Raw genomic sequence first — 25,516 nt, 5'->3', positions numbered from 1 at the left:
TGTGGCTGGGTGTGTGTCTAGTCTGCTGAGGGTGCGTCAGTGGAGTGGGACATGTGACTGCATGGCACCTGCTGCCCATCAACCTGCTGTTGCATGTGCTGCACAGTGTTTGCCATGTTCATTGAGTGTGTTGCACCCCTCATGCCACCTGTACACTTTCAATGCCATGTACTGCATTGGCACTTGCACACAGGCCAATTTCATGTTGTGAATGAGGCTATTCATGTCAGCATCCTATGCCCTGTTCAACATTTCAAAGATGTTCTAATGTGTGTCTCTGGGACATGGAGCAGGTGTATTGATGTTGTGTCACTTTGTCATCCTGACAGGTAACTGCCTACGAGAAGGGGGAGATATAGACCAGCGTCGTCAGGGCCGTGAGGACTGCGGGGTGCGTGATCGTCAGCTGGCCCCGGTCCGCAAGAGGTGGCAGGACATCCGGTGCTGGACCCGGCGGATCGCCCGGGTCCAGCTCAAGGTCTCGCCTCCTTGCCCCCACGGCAGCCGCCGACACCTCACCACCCAGATGAAACGAGTCCTGGCGATGGTCTTCCCTGACCTCGATAGGCAGTTACAGGAGAGACTGCAGCAAGGAGGGGGTAGGTACATGGCTTTTTGTCGTGTTATGTGTCGCCAGCTTTAGGAAGTGCTATTTTGCATGAATACACTCCCAGAGTTCATATGTGCAGTGCATTTTCTGTTCCCAAATGTCACCTGGGACTCTTTTTCATCCCTTCCTCTCCTTGACATGTGTCCCCTGGTGTGTGTGTGATCACATTTGCAAATGGTCAGTTAGGGTGGCAGTACATCTAAGTGCACATTGCTTTCTGCATCATGTGGGAGGGTGGTCTGTGACTTGTGTTGGTACCTTGCCTGTGCCATGACCTGTTCACTATGTTGGGGGTGCATAGTTGTTGTCACTGATGCTGATTCTCAACATAGGAGTGTGTGCTTTCAACTGGACACCCTTGCAGCATGCATGACCAATGTCGTGGCCTCAGACATGATGTACATGAGCGTGAGATATGCATACTGCCTTGACGGTTGAACATGGGACAGTCAGCTCATTCCAGGACCATGGAGCAGTGTGCCCACTACAGTCCCCTGAGACACCCTGGCTTCCTAATCATGTGTATCATCCAACACTGTGCACATTCTCTGTGTGTTCTGCATAGGCCTGCCTCTGTGGCATTGTTCCCTGGTCTAGTTTGTATTTTGCTAATGTGTGCAACATGTGTCTACTGGACAGGGATACACCATTTTGCTTGTGCATACTCACACTGGGCTGTGCCTGTGTGGCTATTCACAACAATCTGTTGATGGTTGTTTGTCACAAATGTGTTGTCAGCCCCACAAAGTGATGTGGTGTAAATGAAGCAATGTTTCAAGCACAGTTGTTGTAACCCTCAATAAGAGGTGTAACTTCTTGATCTGTATCAATCACATTGACTCAGGTATTGGGGTGGGGGTGCGGGAGAGGCATACATGTGCAACTCTGATTTTTCATTGCCAGGTCTGACTTGTGTGTGAGAATTGCCTGGACTAAAATACACTGTGCAGCACCCCTGTGATGCTGGCCAGTGCTTAATGTACGTGCTTTGCAGCCTGTGTCATTTTTTTACCAACAAGAATCCTGCTCATATATTTTTTGCACGTGTGTGGTTCTGATGCAACGCAGTTTGCACTTTGTGTGCTGACATCTGTGTGTACATTCTGGCTTGCCATGAGTGTGTCCCCACAGTACAGCTGGTCTTTTTTACCACCCAATTGCAAGCCCATTAGCTTATGCATTGTCCTGGGTGTGGACATGTGTGCCACTCCAGATGACAGGCAGTGGGTCATATGTGTAGCCAACTGTGTAATCAGGTGACGGATGGCCTGGTGACAACTGACATGATTCAAGTTGTTACTCTTCATAAATTGTACCTTGGCACTCACAGCACTTGTCAACAGTTCATGTTTAACATGTGGAAATGTGATGATTTGTGTTAAGAACACTGATGTGCCTCCATACAAAATGTTGCACAAGGCAGTGCACACAAAAGTACATTGTCACTGTCATTGAATAAGCTGGCACCTTTTCTAAGAAGCCACTGTTCTAAATAAATGTTTTTGCAGATTCTCCATATACATGTTCCCACGGTGGTCTTGATTTTGTGACACTCCTTAGTTGTCGGTGATGCAAACTAACTAGTGTCAAGACATCAAGACCTCCATGGGCCCATGTATATGTACTTTCTGCAACACCATCTATTTCTAACGGTGGCTCCTCAGAAAAGGTGCCAGCTTCTTCAATGACAGTGTCAATGTACTTTTGTGTGCACTGCCTTGTGCGACACATTGCATGCAGGCACATGAGTGTTGTTTTCACAAAATGGACAATTGGCACATTCCAAACATGTAGAGTGGGTAAAGTCTTGTATGTCCCAAGGTACCTACATTTGTTCGTTTTGTGTTTCAAAGGACCGACAGGTCTCTGAGTGTAGTGACACCTTGAGTATTGAGGTGTGTTAGTTTACCTTGAGTGCACCACTACTATTTCTTTCAGGGTAAACAAGAGGTGTCATGACTTCCTTGTATTGCTGTGCGCACCGGTTCACAGACACTAGCATCTCAGTGTATTTCTCATTCAAGTTGTGCCCTTTTGTGTATTTAGTTTCCTGGTGTCCAAGGGGCATGGTGGGTCTACCAACTGGGCAGTAGAGGGCTTACATATGTGCGGAGTGATCTAGCTATTACTCATGATGCATTGCCTGATATGCACTGTGACCAATTGTTCTTGTGCTCATGTGTCAGATGTATACAGGTGACGGATGCTTTTTTGTTTCTTCTCCTTGCCCACAGCATCATCATCCACAAGCGAGGGAGACACCTCCATGGACCTTGAGGAGGGACCCATCGACAGTACCACCAGTGCTGTGGAGTCAGAAGGAGCCAGTGGCACGGAGGGCGAGGGGAGTCAGTCGGAGGACCTGTCAGTAGGCGAGAGCATGTACGAAACCGACGGGTCCGAGGCTGACATCCTTGAGGAGGCGGAGGATGCAACAACATCTCGCAACATCCTACCATCTGTACCCGCCTCCTCCATTGCCATCTCCGCCCTCCCAGTTGCTCCCGTCCCTTCTGTCCGTGCAGGGTCCCACCGTGTCTCCTTCAGACCAGGCACCGCAGCCCCTGCCCCTGTCACCCCTGCTGCCCTCAGTGAAGAGTCTGTGGACACACTGCGGCAGTTGCAGGTTGGGCAGGCATCAATGCTGCATGTCCTCCATGAACACACTGGACTGTTTACACAGTTGGTGTCGTTCGTGGAGGGCATGTCATCAACGATTACTGATCAACGCAGGTTTCTGCGGTCCATGGACTCTTCACTGACGGAAGCAGTGTCTCTCCTGTGGCGCTCCGTCCCCCCCACCCCGGACCCATCCACACTGCACTCTCCCATGCCTGACCAAAGCACACACAGACAGTCATAGGCACACACCACAACAGACACATCCAGCACACCCCCAAGTAAGGCACAGCCCACACCTCCTGGCACACACACTCAGGGGGATGTAGTCACACCCACAGGGTCTGGGGGCAAACGGAAGACACGCAGCCACAGTCAGAGTCCACAGTCCTCACAACCCAGTCCCTCCCAAGACCACTCCCCAAAGAGACCTACATGGCTAGTCTGTCCCTCAGCCCCACTGTGACACCACCCCGCAAGTGGCTGAGGAAGTCCCCGGGCAGGGGAGTTGAGTCCACCCCCATGTCCACCCCCTCCCCCAAGAGCGCTGCACCCCATTCCTCACCCCCCCCTCCGTTGGCCCTGGGGTTTCTTCCGGTGCAGGGGTTACTCTGGACGCCCTGGCAGCAGTGTGCAGCGAGCTGCTCACCACCACCTTTGTCGCTGCCCCACCCCCTGTGGTGGGGAAATCCTGCCCTGCACCCACCACACCTACCCAACCCACTCCTGTCCCTGGTGCCAGGTACTCCCCCCTGATGATGCCCCCCCCCCGGTCGACAAACCTTGAGGTGACTTTGTGCAGGCAAGGTAGGGGTGGACACAGTCGCATACGTCCACCCTTGGACTCAAACTATGGACTGGCCATTGGCCTTTGTAAATAGTGTCTTCTTCAAACTTTTTTTCTGTGTGCTAAATGAAGCCTTTTCATTTAGTTTCAACACTATTGCATTTCAGGTATTTGATGTTGGTGATGAGGCTCCTGAAGTTGGTGTTCTGGTAAAGTGTTAGGGTTCTGAGAAATGTTTTAGTATGATGGTCATGAGGTGGACCATGGTATCTGTGTGCCATCACAATGTCTGTGAAAATATTAATTGGTAGTGTGTGTTCCTTTGGATTGGGAGACATTGTCCCAACGAGTGTTCCTTCCTCTGTGGCACCTGACATGTTCCCTGCAAACAGTTGCACAATTGTTGTGCTGACCTATGTCAACATATCCTTTGTTGGTGACGGATCCCTTCAACAATGGCCCTGCATGCTCACCGATGTCTCCTGCTGAATCGTCTGTGCCATCCTTGCTAGTCACTGTACTTGTGTTTTGGGTATGCAGGAATAGCATCAGGGACCAATTGCCCCTTTTCAGCACTATGCATGTGTGTAATCACAGCCTAACACACAACTGGCACGTGTAATGCCGGGTATTTGGGCAACTGATTCACAATTGTGGGCATTGTATCGAGTCGCAGTGAACCCTATTCCATCCATGAGAGACAACATCTGGGTGGCTGGACCAGCACCTGGACATTCCTATCACTCCTGTGATGTGCGTGACAGTGTGTGTTCCCTTTGGCTAACTTATTTTTCTATGCATTTCCATGACTATACAGTGTGTTGGCATGAAATCAGGGTGAGTATTGTGTGGCAACCGCCATGGGTGGGTCTGCATGTGTTATATGACCTCACACCCACATGTGGTGTGTCATGCAGTGTGTGAAAGACATCCATCCTCCTGGGAGTGGGCCACTGCTGGGAGTCATCTGCACCCACCCCCATATCTCTGTCTACTGCTGGGAGTCCTCTGCACTCACCCCTCATGTCTGTACACTGCTGGTAGTGATATGCACCAACCCCTCATAAGTCTGGACACTGCTGAGTCCTCTGCACCCACCCCTCATATGTCTGTACACTGCTGGTAGTGATATGCACCCACTCCTCATATGTCTGGACACTGCTGGGAATCCTCTGCACCCACCCCTCATATGTCTGTACACTGCTGGTAGTGATATGCACCCACCCCTCATATGTCTGGACACTGCTGGGAATCCTCTGCACCCACCCCTCATATGTCTGTTCACTGCTGGGAGTCCTCTGCACACACCCCTCATATGTATTGACACTGCTGGGAGTCATCTGCACCCACCCCTCATGTCTGGACACTGCTGGGAGTCCTCTGCACCCACCCCTCATATGTCTGTACACTGCTGGTAGTGATATGCACCCACTCCTCATATGTCTGGACACTGCTGGGAATCCTCTGCACCCACCCCTCATATGTCTGTGCACTGCTGGGAGTCCTCTGCACCCACCCCTCATATGCCTGTCCATTGCTGGTAGTCCTCTGCACCCACCCCTCATATGTCTGGACACTGCTGGGAGTCATCTGCACCCACCCCTCATATGTCTGGACACTGCTGGGAGTCCTCTGCACCCACCCCTCATATGTCTGTACACTGCTGGTAGTGATATGCACCCACCCCTCATATGTCTGGACACTAATGGGAATCCTCTGCACCCACCCCTCATATGTCTGTGCACTGCTGGGAATTCTCCGCACCCACCCCTTATATGTCTGTCCACTGCTGGGAATCCTCTGCACCCACCCCTCATATGTCTGGACACTGCTGGGAGTCCTCTGCACCCACCCCTCATATGTCTGTACACTGCTGGTAGTGATATGCACCCACACCTCATATGTCTGGACACTGCTGGGAGTCATCTGCACCCACCCCTCATATGCCTGGACACTGCTGGGAGTCCTCTGCACCGACCCCTCATATGCCTGGACACTGCTGGGAGTCCTCTGCACCCACCCCTCATATGTCTGTACACTGCTGGTAGTGATATGCACCCACCCCTCATATGTCTGTACACTGCTGGTAGTGATATGCACCCACCCCTCATATGTCTGGGCACTGCTGGGAGTCCTCTGCACCCACCCCTCATATGTCTGTACACTGCTGGTAGTGATATGCACCCACACCTCATATGTCTGTACACTGCTGGTAGTGATATGCACCCACCCCTCATATGTCTGGGCACTGCTGGGAGTCCTCTGCACCCACCCCTCATATGTCTGTACACTGCTGGTAGTGATATGCACCCACACCTCATATGTCTGGACACTGCTGGGAATCCTCTGCACCCACCCCTTATATATCTGTCCACTGCTGGGAATCCTCTGCACCCACCCCTCATATGTCTGGACACTGCTGGGAGTCCTCTGCACCCACCCCTCATATGTCTGGGCACTGCTGGGAGTCCTCTGCACCCACCCCTCATATGTCTGTACACTGTTGGTAGTGATATGCACCCACACCTCATATGTATTGACACTGCTGGTAGTGATATGCACCCACCCCTCATATGTCTGGACACTGCTGGGAGTCATCTGTACCCACCCCTCATATGTCTGTACACTGCTGGTAGTGATATGCACCCACCCCTCATATGTCTGGACACTGCTGGGAGTCCACTGCACCCACCCCTCATATGTCTGTGCACTGCTGGGAGTCCTCTGCACCCACCCCTCATGTGTCTGTCCACTGCTGGTAGTCCTCTGCACCCACCCCTCATATGTCTGTACACTGCTGGTAGTGATATGCACCCACCCCTCATATGTCTGGACACTGCTGGGAATCCTCTGCACCCACCCCTCATATGTCTGTCCACTGCTGGGAGTCCTCTGCACCCACCCCTCATATGTCTGTACACTGCTGGTAGTGATATGCACCCACCCCTCATATGTCTGGACACTGCTGGGAATTCTCCGCACCCACCCCTTATATGTCTGTCCACTGCTGGGAATCCTCTGCACCCACCCCTCATATGTCTGGACACTGCTGGGAGTCCTCTGCACCCACCCCTCATATGTCTGTACACTGCTGGTAGTGATATGCACCCACACCTCATATGTCTGGACACTGCTGGGAGTCATCTGCACCCACCCCTCATATGTCTGTCCACTGCTGGTAGTCCTCTGCATCCCCCCCTCATATGTTTGTCCACTGCTGGGAGTCCTCTGCACCCACCCCTCATATGTCTGTACGCTGCTGGTAGTGATATGCACCCACCCACGCACCCCTTGGAGCTGTACACTGCTGGCCAGGACCTACCCACACACAACAATATGAAGGTAACATGCTGGGCCAGTCCTCTATGCCCACATTCCTTGCGTGTGTACACCTCGTCTCCAAAATGTACTGCTGTCGTAACGGACTACATGTGGTATGCACCGTACCCACGCATTCATGCATGGGTACAGTCCATACCACACGTACCCCTATGGCACCATTACAACAGTGGTACGCACCGTACCCACGCATTCATGCGTGGGTACGGTGCGTACCACTGTTGTCATGGTGCCATAGTGGTACATGTGGTACGCACCGTACCCATGCATTCATGCGTGGGTACGGTCCGTACCACTGTTGTCATGGTGCCATAGGGGTACGTGTGGTACGCATTGTACATGTCCACTTCCGTTGTTGCGGTAAGCAGGAGTTGCTGGACATGCCCCCCAAGTGACCAGTCCCAGTTGGTAATGTATGGCCTCCATATTATAGGTTTGTGTTTGAGTATGGGGTATGCTTCCTGCCCCTCACCCCCACCCTAGCCCCTGGGTGTTGTTCCCACCTTCTGCGGCGTATGCGTCGGGTGGGGTGCACCAGGTCGTAGGCCAAGAGGACCGGGATGACACGTAGGGCGGGGTTCATGGCTGTACGTCGCGTACCGGGGCTCCATGGCATAGGGTTCTGCTTTCCCGGCAGTTTTTCGCTCCTGTAATCAAAGCGTGGTACGTAGTGATGTCGGGACGAATCGTACTTGCTGAGCCGGAAAACGCTGCTTAAATGCGTCCGGACGTCACGTACAAGCAGTTCCGGATCAGAATCGCTGGTATTTTTTGCCTGTATGGTCTTTTGTACGATTCGTACAGAAAAAGGCTTTCTGTACGAATCGTACTTCCTAGGTTGTAAGGAGAGTTTACCGGGTACGAGTCATACGAGTAAAACGCTCCTTACAACGATTTGTATGGCCTTTTTCCATGATTGGAATCGGCCCCTAAATGTGAAGATTGTTGCAGCTTGATCTTTGGGGGGAAATTGTATGAATCTTTGGTTGATGCTTTTTAGTGATTATTTCCTTTTTTCTGGAGTAGGACTCAGCTCACTTTTTTTCTGGACAGATCAATACCGATCCAGAGCTGGGCTCTGTGTTTAAAAAAAAAATAGATGTAATTGTGTGCATTACTTAGAATGTCTCCTTTAAGAATTTAGACATGAATCCTTGCTGCTCCTTTCTTGGGCAAATGTCCATATCTGACCCCCACAATGTTTCCTTATGGTGCTTGAGGCTGAAGCAAGACTCAATGGAAAGCATGAAATCCACATCAAGGAGCTAAATGCTTTATGTCAATTGTCAGCAAAACTGGTCGTGATCTGCTTCAAAGTCACACTCATCTCCATCCTTCAAGTGGTCAAAGGAGAAGAGGAGAAAACATACAAAGAAGAGGAGAAGGTGCAATGATTCCTCATTAGTGCCTGAGTTAGTCAACACTGCTCTGCCAGTGAAAGTTTGGGTAGTAGTGCCACCTCCGCTAGTCCTTTCCCAGCCTCTATGCTAACTCCTCCACCAACACTTCTACTAGCTTCAATGCCACTGCTGTCTGAAAATTCTACTTCAAAAAATTAAGCCTGATAGTAGCCCTGAAGGTGAGGTACAGCAAACCCCCTCTGATCCTTATTTAATTGTAAAACTGGTAGTTGTACCCTAGGATCTTTATTAATCCATACAAATTTCCTAAAAAGGGATTCAACTTATTTAAAATATAGGCTCTTGACATTCATTGAGAAACAGAGCATGAAGATCAACAGTCAGCAGCCACTTGCACATGCTGTTCTTGTGTGCCTGTTGTAGGTATATTTCCCAAAATACTCCTAATTAAGCAAGCATAATTTCCAGGAATTTTGCATCACATGAGTAACGCAGAAATAGCAAACTAACCCAGCGTATTAAGATTTCACCCAGACATAATTGGAACATCCCTATAGTCAAACTGTATGTCTGCGCGGAATCACGGCTCTCCACTCTGACTGTGATGTTCCCCTATTGAAAAGTATAGGAACAATTATAAAAAAAAAAATTAACTCAACATATATAATAAAATATTTTTATTTTAAAAAATGATATAAATTGTATTTTATATATGTATTTTAAATGTAGATCGAAATAAAAAAGTACAACACTATTAACTTACTTTCAAATTATATTTTCAATGAATCTAAATGTATTAAATTAAATGATTTTTCTAAGTATAAGTTTAAATTAAGATATAAATTCCATTTGAAGTAAAAGGAATATATATTGTGCTATGGATTATTAACTGTTGTTTAGCTGTGTAGAATTAAGTAATTTGGTTGCATTTTAATAAAACATGGTGTTAAATTGATTTATAAATTCCATAAAGGTTAATATATTTAATTTTAAATAATATAAAGGTTGTATTTTTAGATGTTATGAACAACAAATGATGTTTTTATATTTTGAACTATTTTAAATAATTTAATTTAATTGTGCATTAATTCATATAGGGTTATCTTTTAAGTCCTTCCTCCCATTATTTTCTATGGGAGAGTGTTGGCCATGTGTGATGGATGGATTTACTCCAGCTCTTATCTGGTCTCATTTACTACTGTCGTGGGTCTCTTTTTTACTGGAATATCTTTGCAAATGCAGTTTATGAATAGAAATGAGCTCAGTCATTTGTGGGTGGGTGCATGTCCCTCCGTAAACTCCTCCATAGCCCTCCATAAACTGCTCTTTACTCCTCCTTAAACCAATCCCATTTATTAGGAAGTATGCCCCTAATTCCAACCACTCCCCCTGTTCTTTCCTACATTTACTTCTAAGGAGTCAATTGCCATGTTGTTCGAAAAGCATTCTGACCGAAATGGTTTCGGAATGCCTTCCGACTGAATGGGAATCGGGGAGTCTGACCGACTGATTACGATTGTTCCAAACACTGATCGGTCGTACTTCCATTGGCTTCAGTGGAAGCATGTTTTCCAACCGACTACACTGGCTCCTGTTGAAGACAGGGGTGCTTGTGGAAAATTATGCACCCTGTGGCAGGCACCCCATGGTGCCTGCCACACTGTGCATGTATGGAAAGTGGGAACCCAGGGGTACCCCACGGGCCCCATTTGGAAACCTCCGGGTGAAGAGGGTTCTGCTACTGGCCCCCAAATGCAGATTCCAACAGCCGATCTGTGTCAACAATCGATTCGTAAAGGCTGTCTGAATCTGACGTCCTAATCGGTTACTCCAAAAACCATCGTAATCAGTCTTTCGGAAAAGTGTCCAAGTCGGTACAAAAGGCGGGTTCCGAATCAGATTCGTATGAACCGAATGCTATTTGGAACCTTTCCAAACAACATCGTAATAAAAAACCCAAAGTAGTAAGCACATGTGAGGATCCCCAAAGAAAAAATAAATAAAGTGGAGTTGGAAATGTACAAATTTGTGACTAGCATTTTCTAGTACTTTAAGAGTACTATTGTACTATTACTAAATATAGTACAAAATGCTTTTGTCTATAGCCTCCTATCTGTGTGGGGACTTAAACATCCCTACAACCACACTTTATCTCTCTGGGATCTTCAACATTGTTATAAATACACACTATTTGTGTGGGAATTAGAACATTCCTATTATAATACAATATCGCTGTGTGGTTTTCAATATCATTATCTTCACACACTATTATTGTAGCATTGTACATCCCTATAATCACAAAGTCTTTCTTTTGTGATTTGAATGCCACGATAATCACTAAGAGCCCAATTCACAAAGGTAAACGTAAACTTTTGTGCAAGTTTATGCTTGTTTTGGAATTTATAAACTCTGATTTAGTATTAAGTTTATGTCTGCGGAGGCTCCACAGTTGGTACAAAGAACTCAGCACATAAAAAATAGGCATGTAGTTCCTTGCATGGAAAATAGGCATGTAGTTCCTTTTTATGTGTGGAGTTCTCTGGCCTGACAGAGGAGTCTCTGCAGTCATAAACTTACTATAAAATCGGAAATTATGAATTTTGAGACAAGCATGAACTTACACAAAAGTGTAAGTTTACCTTTGCGAATAGGAACCTCACTATGTGGCGAATCAAACATTTCTATAATCGCACACTGTCTCTCTTTGGACCTAAATATCATTAACTACGCACCATGTGGGGACTTGAACATTATCTTCACACATTATCGCTGTGGTGTCCTGGACATGAGTACATTCACACATTGTTTCTGGGGGACTTGTATATCCCTATATTCACACACATTGTCAGTAGGGCCTGGAACAATGCTTAAATCACATACTATGTGGAGACTTGACACATTTCAGTGTGGTAGGAGTATAATTATCTACACACATTATATCTATGGTTAATTAAAAATCACAGTAAGCATACATTCCAATGTACACAGACTATATCTGGACATAAATTTCATGATCTTCACTCTACCTATACAGAGACTTTACTATTATCCTTACACACTATTTCAGTGGGGACGTTAGCACAATTATCCGCACGCACTTCTTCTATGGGAACTTAAAAATCACAGAAACCATACTCTGTCTTTGTGGTGTCTTGAAAATCATTATCTTCACACTCTATCTGTGTGGAGACTTGAACATTGAGTTAATACAGTATTTCAGAGGGGATGTGAACATGATGTCTTCAAACTTAATCTCTGTGGAGACTTGAACATCACTATAATCACAAACTATCTTTGTGGGTTCTTCAACGTCTTTATGATCACATACTATTTCTGTGGGGACTTGATCATCACTATAATAACACACTATCTTTGTGGGTACTTGAATGTTACTGTAATTACATAATGTATTTGGGGGGACTTGAACATGAACTTCTTCACACACCATCTCTGTGGAGACTTGAACCAATAATTACATACAATCTATGTTTCGACATGAAGATCATTATCTTCACACACATTGGTGCCGATTACGATCCTGTAAAAAAATTCCCCATACGACTCGTATCTGGTCTTTTTACCGTACGAATCGTACAAGTGCCGTACAAACTGCCAAGTACGATTCGCATGGGAAAAAGTCCATACGAATCGCATTGGGAATTATTCCCCACACGTCCTCGGGTCGGAAAATGTGTCCGACACATTCTCGGACGATTTACCGTACAAATGTGAAAAGTGAAGTCCGACCGCGCAAGTACGATCCATCCCGTGCGTCCGATGTTACAACCGGATGGAAAAAACACCATCCGCACCGAACTCCCATAGCAACCATGGAGACATGTGCCCGCATACGCGCCCAACACTCCCCCTAGCCCTCCGATGTACGAGTCGAATCTCCACCCATGTATGTACACCCTTGTACGTACGAGTCAAACCCCCACCCGTGTATGTACACCCGTGTATGTACACCCGTGTATGTACGAGACATACCCCCACCCGTGTATGTATGGAGCGTACCCCCACCCCAACAGTGTATGTACGGACCGTACCCCCACCCCAACCGTGCATGTCCGGCCCGTACCCTCACCCGCGTATGTATGGAGCTTACCCCCACCCCAGCCGTGTATGTACGACCCGTACCCTCACCCGCGCATGTATGGAGCGTACCCCCACCCCAACCGTGTATGTACGACCCGTACCCTCACCCGCATACGTATGGAGCATACCCCCACCCCAACCGTGTATGTACGACCCGTACCCTCACCCGCGTATGTATGGAGCGTACCCCCAACCCAACTGTGTATGTACGACCCATACCCCCAACCCAACCGTGTATGTACGACCCGTACCCTCACCCCAACCGTGTATGTACGGACCGTACCCCCACCCCAACAGTGTATGTACGGACCGTACCCCCAACCCAACAGTGTATGTACGACCCATACCCCCACCCCAACAGTGTATGTACGGACCGTACCCCCACCCCAACCGTGCATGTCTGGCCCGTACCCTCACCCATGCACGTATGGAGCGTACCCCCACCCAAACCGTGTATTTACGACCCATACCCTAACCCGCGCACGTATGGAGTGTACCCCCACCCCAACCGTGTATGTACGGACCGTACCCCCACCCCAACCGTGCATGTCCGGCCCGTACCCTCACCCGCGCACGTATGGAGCGTACCCCCACCGTGTATGTACGACCCGTACCCTCACCTGCGCACGTATGGTGCGTACCCCCACCCCAACCGTGTATGTACGACCCGTACCCTCATCCGCGTATGTATGGAGCATACCCCCACCCCAACAGTGTATGTACGGACCGTACCCCCACCCCAACCGTGCATGTCCGGCCCGTACCCTCACTCGCGCACGCATGGAGCGTACCCCCACCCCAACAGTGTATGTACGACCCGTATCCTCACCCACACACGTATGGAGCGTACCCCCACCCCAACCGTGTATGTACGACCGGAACCCTCACCCGCGTATGTATGGAGCGTACCACCACCCCAACAGTGTATGTACGGACCGTACCCCCACCCCAACCGTGCATGTCCGGCCCGTACCCTCACCCGCGTATGTATGGAGCATACCCCCACCCCAACCGTGTATGTACGACCCGTACCCTCACCCACGTATGTACGGACCGTACCCCCACCCCAACCGTGCATGTCCGGCCCGTACCCTCACCCGCATATGTATGGAGCGTACCCCACCCCAACCATGTATGTACGACCCGTACCCACACCCGCGCACGTATGGAGCGTACCCCTACCCCAACTGTGTATGTACGACCCATACCCTCACCTGCGCACGTATGGAGCGTACCCCCACCCCAACCGTGTATGTACGACCCGTACCTTCACCCGCGTATGTATGGAGCGTACCCCCACCCCAACAGTGTATGTACGGACCGTACCCCCACCCCAAACGTGCATGTCCGGCCCGTACCCTCACCCGCATATGTATGGAGCGTACCCCCACCCCAACCGTGTATGTACGACCCGTACCCTCACCCGTGTACGTATGGAGCATACCCCCACCCCAACCATGTATGTACGACCCATACCCTCACCCGCATACGTATGGAGCATACCCCCACCCCAACCGTGTATGTACGACCCGTACCCTCACCCGCGTATGTATGGAGCGTACCCCCACCCCAACAGTGTATGTATGGACCGTACCCCCAACCCAACCGTGTATGTACGACCCATACCCCCAACCCAACTGTGTATGTACGACCCGTACCCTCACCCGCGTATGTATGGAGCGTACCCCCACCCCAACAGTGTATGTACGGACCGTACCCCCACCCCAACCGTGTATGTACGACCCGTACCCTCACCCGCGTACATATGGAGCGTACCCCCACCCCAACATTCTAAGTACGGAGCGCACCCCAGGCCCCAACACCAGCACCTTCACCCAATATTGCGCATGTACGAGTCGTACCAAGCCAGAGACAAGGACAGCACTGTACAACAAAATGGCCCATGTACACACCGTACACACGCTAAAAACACACGTACACAACCAGGACAAAGCAAAACAACACAAGAATACTCTATTCGAATCGCACAAAGCCACAAAACATGTCCAACAAGCACAAAGACAACACATTCACTGACCTGCAACTGCCAAACTCCCAAACAGAGGCCCAAAACACAACCACTCCTTATAACACACCCACCCAAAGTTCAAACACAGCCACACCCACCAATGGACCAATAAAAAGGGCCCACAGACACAAACCATGAGCCTTTGCAACAGACTCACTGCTGCCAGACCCCACAGACAACCCACAGCACCATACTTGAACCTTTACTACACCTTACACTTGCACACCTTCACACACCCACCTTCCCAAACACCCCCTCATCACGTTCACACACACACCTGCACAACCACACCCACACACCCACAACCATCCACCCCCACACCCCCCACAACCATCCACACCCACACCCCTCACCATGCCCAGTAACAAGAATCCAAAGTTCACTAGCCAAGAGTTGGAGGTCCTTGTCGACGAAATCCTCAGTCAAGCCACACCTCTTTGGAACATTGGTCAGACAGACCAGCATTTCCGAAAAAACAGCCATGTGGCAGACGATTGTCGATGCTGTGAATGCTGTAGCATCCACCAGATGGACCAGGCATGAATGCCAAGCCAGGTGGTACGATCTGCGGAGGAGGGTCCGAGCCAAAATGACCGACGACCACAACCAGGCCAACATCACTGGAGGAGGGCCGCCCCGCAGACGCGTACAATACCATCCCTGGGAGGAGAGGGTGATGGCCATACTGCTGGTGGTGGCTGTGGACGGAGTAGAAGGACTCCGAGAGCCGGGTGAGTATACAAACAACTCACCTCACATGGGGGGAACGTCATCCACAACCAAACTCACAATCATGCACGCAACCACCCCAAGCTATCGCATGACTCAACCACACTCCATGAACACGCACATGCCACTAGCGCCACCATGCCCCATGCACCCAGCTGGACAATGCCAAGTCACAGGCCACAGAAAACACCAACACAAGACACGGTAAGCCGGATGGCGGGAGTGTGGGCCCCAAAAATCACATAGTGCAACTCAGAAGCAGACAACAATGCCCTCTGCCCATATGGCCTAGGTCACAGCCAGAAAAACAGTGTGTCCCCACACAGGAAAGACTTGCCAGCAAATGGCGGACGCCTTGCATTAAGAAATGGGGTGAAGGCGCTTTTAGCACATGACAGCAGCTAATGAACAGCCAACACTGTGAAAGAGTGGCAGCACACACCACCACAGCAGCAGCGCAGACACAGACACTACATCCAATGGGTGCCTGGAGATCAGAAACAAACTCACATCAACAAGCCAAGGGCCATTCAAAGATCTGCAAAAAGTGTGTGCCTAGGAAGCTGGGCTGAGGTGACAGAGGGTGACACACAGAGGGAGGGAGAGGGGGAGAGAGAGGGAGGGAGACACGGGGAGACAGACAGAGGGAGGAGGCTGACACAGGGAGGGAGGGAGAGGGGGACAGAGAGGGAGTGAGAAAGGGAGACACAGGGAGACCAATTCAGCCTTGGGTGGTGTGGGAATGTCTGCTCGTCAGCAGGGGGACTGCGTGCATGTAGACAAGGGTGGCCAGTGCCTGCATCCCCCTCTCTTCTCCATGGCAAAACACTGGGCCATGTCTCAACCTGTGCTCGAGCACAATGCCAGCTACCTGCATTATATAAGTGTGTGGAACAACTCCATGTGCCCACGTACAGTGCAACACGGAAGGCGCCAATGCATGGCTCACCACACCTGCTCACTCCACTGCTGACTGCAGTCACAATTGACGCAGCAAGTCAGACTGTGTCACACATAGGTCAAGTCTCAAAAGCTGTGGCCAAGGGACATACCCATGCACAAGTGCACTGTGAGTGGAATGCAAGACATATCCAAATACCCAGAGGAAATGTGCCAACATTGAAACAAATGAAACATGGATGTTGCATGGAACATAAATAACATTGTCTCTCTCACACACAGGTCAACGTCGTGGATCACCCCCCAACGCTGGGGGAGAAGACTCACAGGACCCGGCTCTGCGGGATGACGATCCCACCGGCAGCGACGACTCTCACCACGCTGTGGACGACCCCGACCAACCTGGCCCCTCTGGTGTCCAACCACCTGCAGCACCTGCGTCAGGTACAACTGGGCCAACCACCACCCCCACTCCTGCCACATCCCAGGAGACACCCAGGATCCCTGAACCACCACCACAATGCAGCCAGGCTGACCAGGAGGGACACGGTGTACCGGGCACCCAGGAGGAGGCAGGCGACAACGCTAATGCCACCCCTCAGGGGTCCCGGAGACCCGATGTGCCCACAAGGGCAGGCCAGGTGCAAGTGGGCAGGTGTGGTGGGAGTGGAGGACGGCGGAGGCGTGAGCCTGACCAGTTGGCTGCGGAACCGGTATATATCCATGTCAGAAACATCCTGGACACATACCGGCAGGACACCACGGGCATGGGCCAGGTTGTGTCCACCCTCAAAGAGATGAAGGGGACCTCTGAGGAGATAAAGACCCAGCAGGCCCAGCAACATGCAGAGCAACATGCCTGTCTACTCCGACACCAAGGGCGGATGGAGGACAGACAGGCTGAGCTCGTGACGGGGTTCACGGGAATTCACCGTACACTCCGTTGGATGGCCAACAACATGGGCAACCCTCCCTGTGCCACCAGGCCAAGAACATCACCACCCACAGGGAGGGATCAGGAGGAGGAGACATCCGACGGAGCATCCCAAACATCGTCACGGCCTGCTTCTGAGGGTTCCCGCAGGAGGGCGGGTCGTCCACGGAAAGACCGTGAGGGTCGGCGCAACAGCACAATCTCCCAGGACACCTGGCCTGGCACATGGCCCACTGGACCAACAGCAGCACATCAGCAAAAGACATTCTCTGCCACATGGACTTGCTGGTCACTGTCTGACCAATGTTGACAAATACTGTGGCATGGACTCTGATGATTTCCAATGGCAAGGACACCAACTCCCCCAGTGAACTTTGGATTCCACACACCCGGAAAGCCCCTCTTGTCATAGCCCCCCCACGTACCCCAACACAAATAAAAAGTTACACGATAAAGAGATGATGCCTACATTTTGCATTATTACCTTACATGTGTCTTGTAAAGTCGAACCATGCCTGAGTTTTCATATGACTTCAACCATCCATACCCTGGGGCCTGAGTCTGGCACAGGACACACATGGGTCACAATGTATTAGGCAAGACAGACATGGAGCACCATACACACCCGTGATGGGCCCAACCAGCTGAGGGGGTGGCCGCACAACCGTGCCGACAGACATATTGAGTACAGCGACAGTCATGCGCAGAGGTCAGGGATCATGTTGAGTGTCCTGGGGGCACCCAGGTATGTGTAGACTGGTGGCAGAACCATGTCCTGCAAGCTGGAGTCCGGTGGATGCAGAGAATGGTGGCCTGGCCAACGTTGGATGCATGGGGATGGCACATGTCACAATACCCACAGTCATGAACATTATGCACAATACAGAGTCTAATCCCACACAAACAGCTTGCATCTTGCTACTCTACACAGACACATAGCCACTATCACGGAAAACCATGCCAGACATGCCGTATGCCCCGTGGCAATACACCAGCATTGACTGAGAAGAGGCACCTTGGAGGCATAAGGACACCTTTATTAGTCATGTATTCAGGAATGCAGAGGCAACTCGGAGTACACATACACAGGTCATGTGGAGTAACATGTGGGTCCAACACTGAAATCCCCCTTCTGCAGCACAAATGCGTGATAGCCATGGAACTGGCACACAAGTGTCGGGTAACAGCTAAACACCCCCTGCAGCTCACGAAGAGGCTGCCATACACCATTGATCCTCTGATGTGGAAGTCCCACACCATGTCAAGCCAATGCAAACTGTATGTGTCCGAGGGCAGTGTTACACACATTGATGCCATCATCAAAATCCACTATCCCATCACAGATGACTGTCAACAAGTCTGACCATCTATTCAGGTGTACCCAGCTACATGTAATGTGTCCCATGGTGATGCGAGATGTCTGCAGAGGAACCAAACATTGACAGGGGCAGTGTGCACACATCGTAAACAACTGCCACACCCAATACACCCCTGATGCATGCCTTACCCTAAGGAGACTTCCAAACTTGTCCGTGCGTGTAACGCTGAGTCAGCACACGATGACGTGTCCATGAGGAATAGCAGTGCCACAACAATGCAACCAGCAGACGGCATGCGCAAGTACCTGGGGATGAGAGACACACAAAGTCAGCCACAAAAAGCACAGCCACTTGCATGTGCATGTACTCGACACATGTAAGGATGACAACATGCTAGGTCACAATTATGACTGTGGAAATACACTCATCACTGGCACCATCACTCGAGTGACACATCCACACACACCTCTGACTCACGTGGCATACATGCAGATGGACACACACATCGCAACACATGCCACACGGGGACCAATGCGTGCACACACAGACACTGGTACTCACCACTAAGAAGTCGCGTATGAGCCGACTCCGAATGTCCTCTTGTGGAACCACATCCTCCACATCACTAGCCCCATTGCCAAGCCCTTCGTCCTCCACGGGTGGATGGTCCTGATCATCTTGATCCAGGATGAGTGGCACAGCTTTCTCAACTGCCATGTTGTGCAGCATGCAGCAGACCATGAAGATTTTGCAGACCTTCGCCGGGGCATATGGGAGGGCGCCGCCGGTCTTGTGTAGGCACCTGAATCGGCTCTTCAGGAGGCCAAACGTCCTCTCTATCACTCGCCTTGTCCGGCCATGGGCGGTGTTGTAGCGGAGCTGGGCCGGCGTGCTGGGGTTGCGGAGAGGTGTGATCAGCCATGGCATGTTGGGATAGCCAGCGTCCCCTACATGGAAACCACATGGACATAAGTAGGACAGGAGAAGCGGTCATGCTGGAAGTCTACGCAAAATACAGGACAGACAGAGTGTACCCACCAACAACACATGCTCGTTCGTTGCGCAGCTGCGTCATCATTTCAGGCAACCTGCTACGCCTCATGATGTAGGCATCGTGTGCTGATCCTGGAAAACGAGCACAGATGTTGGACCCGGCCTCGTAGAATGGCCCTCCGTGCCCCCGCACCACCGAAACCTGGTACCTGCAGCCCAAGCACACGGCCCAGCCGACCCTTCCCACCAGGACACCCGCACCAACCCCGGACATCCCCGTCCATGGCCTCTCTCCTTTCGGCCACCCCGGGCCCGCGTGCCCACTCCATGCAACAAGATGGCCGCCCGGCCCCAGCGCGACCCGGGCCTCGAGGCGCCACTCCGGCTGGAGGACATCACGCTTCCAGGGGATGAGAGAGGGAGGAGCAGTTAATATCGCACCTCTGGACTCCCCTGGGACGATGGGTTTCGATCGGCCCTCCGGCCTCCCTGCGGGCTGGCTCCGTGCCTGCTGGGTGTCTGGGACTCCTCCCGACCCGGCCCTGAAAGGATCAAAAGACAATAGCAGGAAACCCCGACAAGCGGCCCCCAGGTGACAAGACCCCTGCCTGCACAGACTCCGGACATCAAAGAGGGGTCGACCTATAACAAGGGGTGCTCTGAGACTGTCCTGTAGATTCGACGCTGGAACAACGAGAGCCTGCCGACGCGGTCGCGGCTCCTGGAACTTGAACCCACCTGAGCCCTGCTGAGTGACTCGCGGCTCCCTGAAGATCGTAAGACCTCCGAACTTGTACCTGAGCCCTGCTGAGTGACTCGCGGCCCCCTGAAGATCGTAAGACCTCCGAACTTGTACCTGAGCCCTGCTGAGTGACTCGCGGCTCCCTGAAGATCGTAAGACCTCCGAACTTGTACCTGAGCCCTGCTGAGTGACTCGCGGCTCCCTGAAGATCGTAAGACCTCCGAACTTGTACCTGAGCCCTGCTGAGTGACTCGCGGCTCCTTGAAGATCGTAAGACCTCCGAACCTGCACCTGAGCCCGCTGAGTGACTCGCGGCTCCACCAGACTCTCACGGTCCCGCCGGACCCCGACTCCGACCACGTATCCCCCAGCTCGAGGATTGTGAGCTGTGCGCCGGATACGTCCCTACTTTGAACCGTTACCAGAGACTGTCCCGCTACCCCCTACCTTTCCGAGACTCTTGAGCCCGTGCTCACCTTGTACATATTTGCAGTGATACCTATTTGATAAAGCTTGTTTTCTGAGAATACCCAGTGTGGTCCCTCTGTGTCGTGTGGTGCCAGAAGTACGATCCTAGTTGCGAGATTCCTCCCCCTGGGGAATCTCCCGCCAGTGCCCGGCTACGATACTACACGGGTGGGACTCAGGGTAGTCCGGACCTCCTTCCGGGCTCCTCTGAGGTCACCGTCTAACAGACATGTGAAATCACCATGTTGGACAGACACACCACAAGGGCATTGATGGAGTGGTAGTGTTTGCGATTCCTGTACGCTACCTCCTGTGCCTGTGGTGGTACCAAAGCCACATGTGTCCCATCTATGGACCCAATGACATGGGGCATAGAATCCACGCTTGACCCCAGTCAACTGTTCAGGATTTGGGAAATGGATGAACTCATCCAGGTGAAGCAACATGGCCTCTAAGAAATCATGCAACACAGGGCTGAACATGCTCTGGGACATGCCACCAACATGAGCTATGGTATATTGAAAGGTACCCGTGGCAAGAAAATGTAGGGCTGCCATTACCTTCAGCTTAGGTGTCAGTGCCGTAGGATACCTGTGCAGTGGTTGCAGGTGTGGTGCAGCCTTGCCGTCAACTCCTCAATCAACGGTTGGGGGAAGCGGTAGCAGCGTATAGTCATTCTCCCTCATGTCAGCCAAGTCCGGATTTGGTCGGGGAGGAGGCGGCGCTCTGCAGTAATTTGGAAGTGACAAGGAAGAGTGAGTGCACTACAACAACAATTTATATGTACTGAGCACATGTTAATCGGTCAATACACATATGCTACATACGGAGTCAGGTATGTGCTACATGCCCTGGACACGTATGGCTGCCAGGTGACACTCCTACCAAGACCCTGCTACACACGGAGTTTGTGAACCTCCACATGCCATGGCATGGGACTAGCTGTGTCCCAGTGTAAGTGAACAGCCAGACGCAACACAGGAGTGACATACATCAACACATCAGCAGAAGTAGGATGTTGATTGCAGAGACAGGTAGCGGAACACTAGAGCCACAGGTCACATGACATTACACTAGGACAGCCCACCCACCTTGCCATTAAGGTGTACATGTCATGACTCACCACACATACATTGAGAGGATGCAGACAGGTCCTTGTTACGCTACTCCGTGTCCCATACATACACACCTCACATCCGATACCACATGTGGCCTGGTGTGCGTAACAGTGTGCCACGTCCATCTACACACAGACACATGTTGGTTGCTGCAACAGCTGATGCTTTTGAGGGAACACCAACATACAGCTAATGGGAACACACCACACATACATGACATAGACACATCGTGCACCGTGGGTAGTCACATGTCTGTTGTGGTAACCCCTGTAGCGGGCATCAGGGGACACTTGCGTGTTGTTGACTGTGCCATGCCAGTGACACTCATCCCAAGTGTGCAGTACGACATGCACACATGTCAAAGGAGTTAAGGGCATGCCTGGCACATATTGCACCGTGACACATAACATCTGTACACATCTCATCATACATTTATTGCCTTCTCGACTCAGGAGTAATGTGCCACATCACAGCCTTTCACACCTGTGCCCCACACATGTAGTACTGCCCATACAATGCCTAGATGTCCATCCATGGACAAGTATGTCAGCTCTATTCCTTCCTGTGTGCTGCCTGTCACCACTGTGATGTGTGAAAGGCACCGTACATTCGCTCTGAGGGCCTGTGTACGTTCCCTATCACTATGGGAGTGCTACCGTAGGCCTACCCATAGTGATAGTGAGCGTACACATGCGTGTACGGTCCGTATCACTATGGGTATGCATACGCCAGCACACCCATAGTGATAGTGAGCGTACGCGCGCGTGTACGGTCCGTATCACTATGGGTACGCATACGCCAGCACACCCATAGTGATAGTGAGCGTACGCGCGCGTGTACGGTCCGTATCACTATGGGTACGCATACGCCAGCACACCCATAGTGATAATGAGCGTACGCGCGCGTGTACGGTCCGTATCACTATGGGTATGCATACGCCAGCACACCCATAGTGATAGTGAGCGTACACACGCGTATACGGTCCGTATCACTATGGGTACGCATACGCCAGCACACCCATAGTGATACGGACCGTACACACGCCTGTACGGGCCGTTGCTATGCATTTGGGGTGCCCTAGGGCCCCGGAACACACCGTACCTGTGTGTGAATCTCCAAATTACATCGGGGACACATGAGGGACAAGTATAAAGGCATACATGCATGCTGGTTGTCATGGAGACCAAGTTTAAAGTATGAATTTTTTTCTGCAGGTGCACAGCAAAAGTCAGTTAGAATGAATCTACTTTGTTGCAATGTGGTTCTGGAGTTCACATCATGCTCAAGAAAAAAAACAAGAAAAACCCACTGACTGTGCTAGGTTTGAAGGGATTGGAGGAAACATAGGATGCAAATGTGAGTGACCAATCACTCTGTACTCCTGTGCATGAAACAGGCCAGCAAGGCAGATATAAGGCAGCCAGGTCCCATGAGAGAGCACTTGCCTGCACATCTTTGGATTCTACGACCCAGCTGCTGCTCCTGATTCCCTGGAACCATGTCAAGGTCTGTGGAGAGGGCACAGCCTTTCACCCTGGAGGAGAACCTGGCATTGCTGGATGTGATCCTCCCACAGTACCCCCTGCTGTATGGGCTACCAGGGTATCAGGTGAGTGCAGAGTCCACTAGCACAGACTGTGTCCCTTTTTTGTGACTGTGACTTCTGGCATTGTGTCCAGGTGTGACACACATGCAATGTACTGGACATCAGTGTGTGTGTAAGTCCCCTGTCATGTGGGTGGGTGCATATGTGGAGTGTAGCACCCAAGCTGCATGAGGGATGGATATACCCTGCCCATGTGATGTGAGCAGGGAGCAGTGCTGTGTCTGACGTGCAGAGCCAGCCCCACACCTGTGAGCCCCCCCCATCTAGTGGCACATGTGCAGAGTGAGGTTTGTAGCTGCATTTGGCAATGGCAATGAATGTCCTGTGCCTGTGTGTGTCTGTGTACTCTGCTGAGGTAGCGTCAGTGGCCTGTGGCATGTGACTGCTTTGAGGTGCTGCACATAATCCTGGTGTAGCTTGTGATGCACAGTGTGAGCCTGGATCATTGATTGTGTCGTTGCCCTCATTCCACCTGTGTACTTTCAATGGCACGTACTGCTTTTGCCCTTCCTATGACAAAGGTACAATGCGTTGGATGCATACTATGCCTTGTTGTAAACAGCAAATTTGTTCTAATATGTGTCTCCGTGACATGTGCCAGGTGTATTGATGTAGTGTCACTTGTTCATCCTCACAGGTAGGCGCCTCTGCCAAGAAGCAGCTCCTGGCCCAGGTGAGAAAACGCTGGCAGGATATCCGCTGCTGGACGCGGAGGATCGCACAGGTCCTGCTGGGGGACTCACCTGAGACCCATAAGAACCGCGGGCGCCGCCGTCTGACCCACATCCACAAGCGTGTGCTGGCGGTGGTCTTTCCAGACTTGGACAGGCGCTTACAGGAGAAGCAGCAGCAGGAAGGGGGTAGGTACATGTGTGTTTGTTGTGTGTCACCAGCATTTGTAAGTGCACAGTTGCATGGATACACTGCCAGGGTTTAAAGGTGCTGTGCAGATCCTGTTACCCACAGTATAGCGGTGCTCTCCTGCCTCCCTTCCCCTCCTTGCAATGTGTTCCCTGGTCTGTGTGTAGTCACTCCTTCACAAGGTTATCTAGGCTGGCAGTTTATCCACGTGAACAATGCCTGTAGCATCATGTGTGGGGGTGGTGTGTAACAGGTTTTGGGACCTTGCCTGTGCCCTGTCCAGTTAACTACTTGTGGGTTCCATGTCAGTTGGCACTGATGCTGAGTCCAGACATGGGAGTTAGTCTCTCAAGTGTCATGCCTTACAGCACGCATGTCCTATGTTGTGGCCTGTGACATGATGTGCATGAGTGTGCGATGCGCATAGTGCACGGATGGTGGCGTGTGTTTCAGTCATTCCCATTCAGGACCATGGAGTTGTGTGGCCACTACTGTCCCCTGGGGCATATTTTCCTAGGTGTCATGTGTGTCATCACAAAATGTGGACACTCTCAGTGTCTACAGCATAGGTTGTGCTCTGTGCCATTGTCCCCTGGCACCATGTATATTGACGTAAAATGTAGTAAAAGTGTCCTATGTACAGCCTGACCTGATTTTCCTTGTTCATACTCACGGTGGCCAGTGCCTGTGTCTTGTTACAATCATCTGATGATGACCATTTGTACATGATTATTTGGACAGGCGCACCTTGGGTATTTTGTGTCCAATCTTGCATTTATCCAGCCCATGTGTTTTTCACCCAGACGTAAGTGCTTCCTGTGTCTCAACAAATTGTCTCATGTAGGGGGTGGTTGGTGCGGGCAAAGCCTACATGTCAAAACCTGATATCTCCTTGCTAGGTCTGGCCAGTGTGTGATGTTTGTCTGGACATACACTCAAGGTGCAGTGAGCCAGTCATAGTAGACATGTTTTCAGTATTACCTATGCAGCATGTGCCTAAAGT

The 25,516-nt window shown here is 51.0% G+C and overlaps 1 protein-coding gene across 1 annotated transcript in view; it reads left to right on the top strand.

Moving 5' to 3' along the window:
- The window catches only part of LOC146830005 (E3 ubiquitin-protein ligase TRIM39-like), a 352,043-nt gene that overhangs the window by 232,175 nt on the left and 94,352 nt on the right, over positions 1–25,516 (top strand). The gene's annotated exons all lie outside the window — the stretch shown is intronic.

The sequence above is a fragment of the Triturus cristatus genome, chromosome 5_1 (genome assembly GCF_964204655.1).
Source record: "Triturus cristatus chromosome 5_1, aTriCri1.1, whole genome shotgun sequence".
Taxonomy (NCBI): domain Eukaryota; kingdom Metazoa; phylum Chordata; class Amphibia; order Caudata; family Salamandridae; genus Triturus; species Triturus cristatus.
This window is presented reverse-complemented; position numbering and strand designations above follow the sequence as displayed.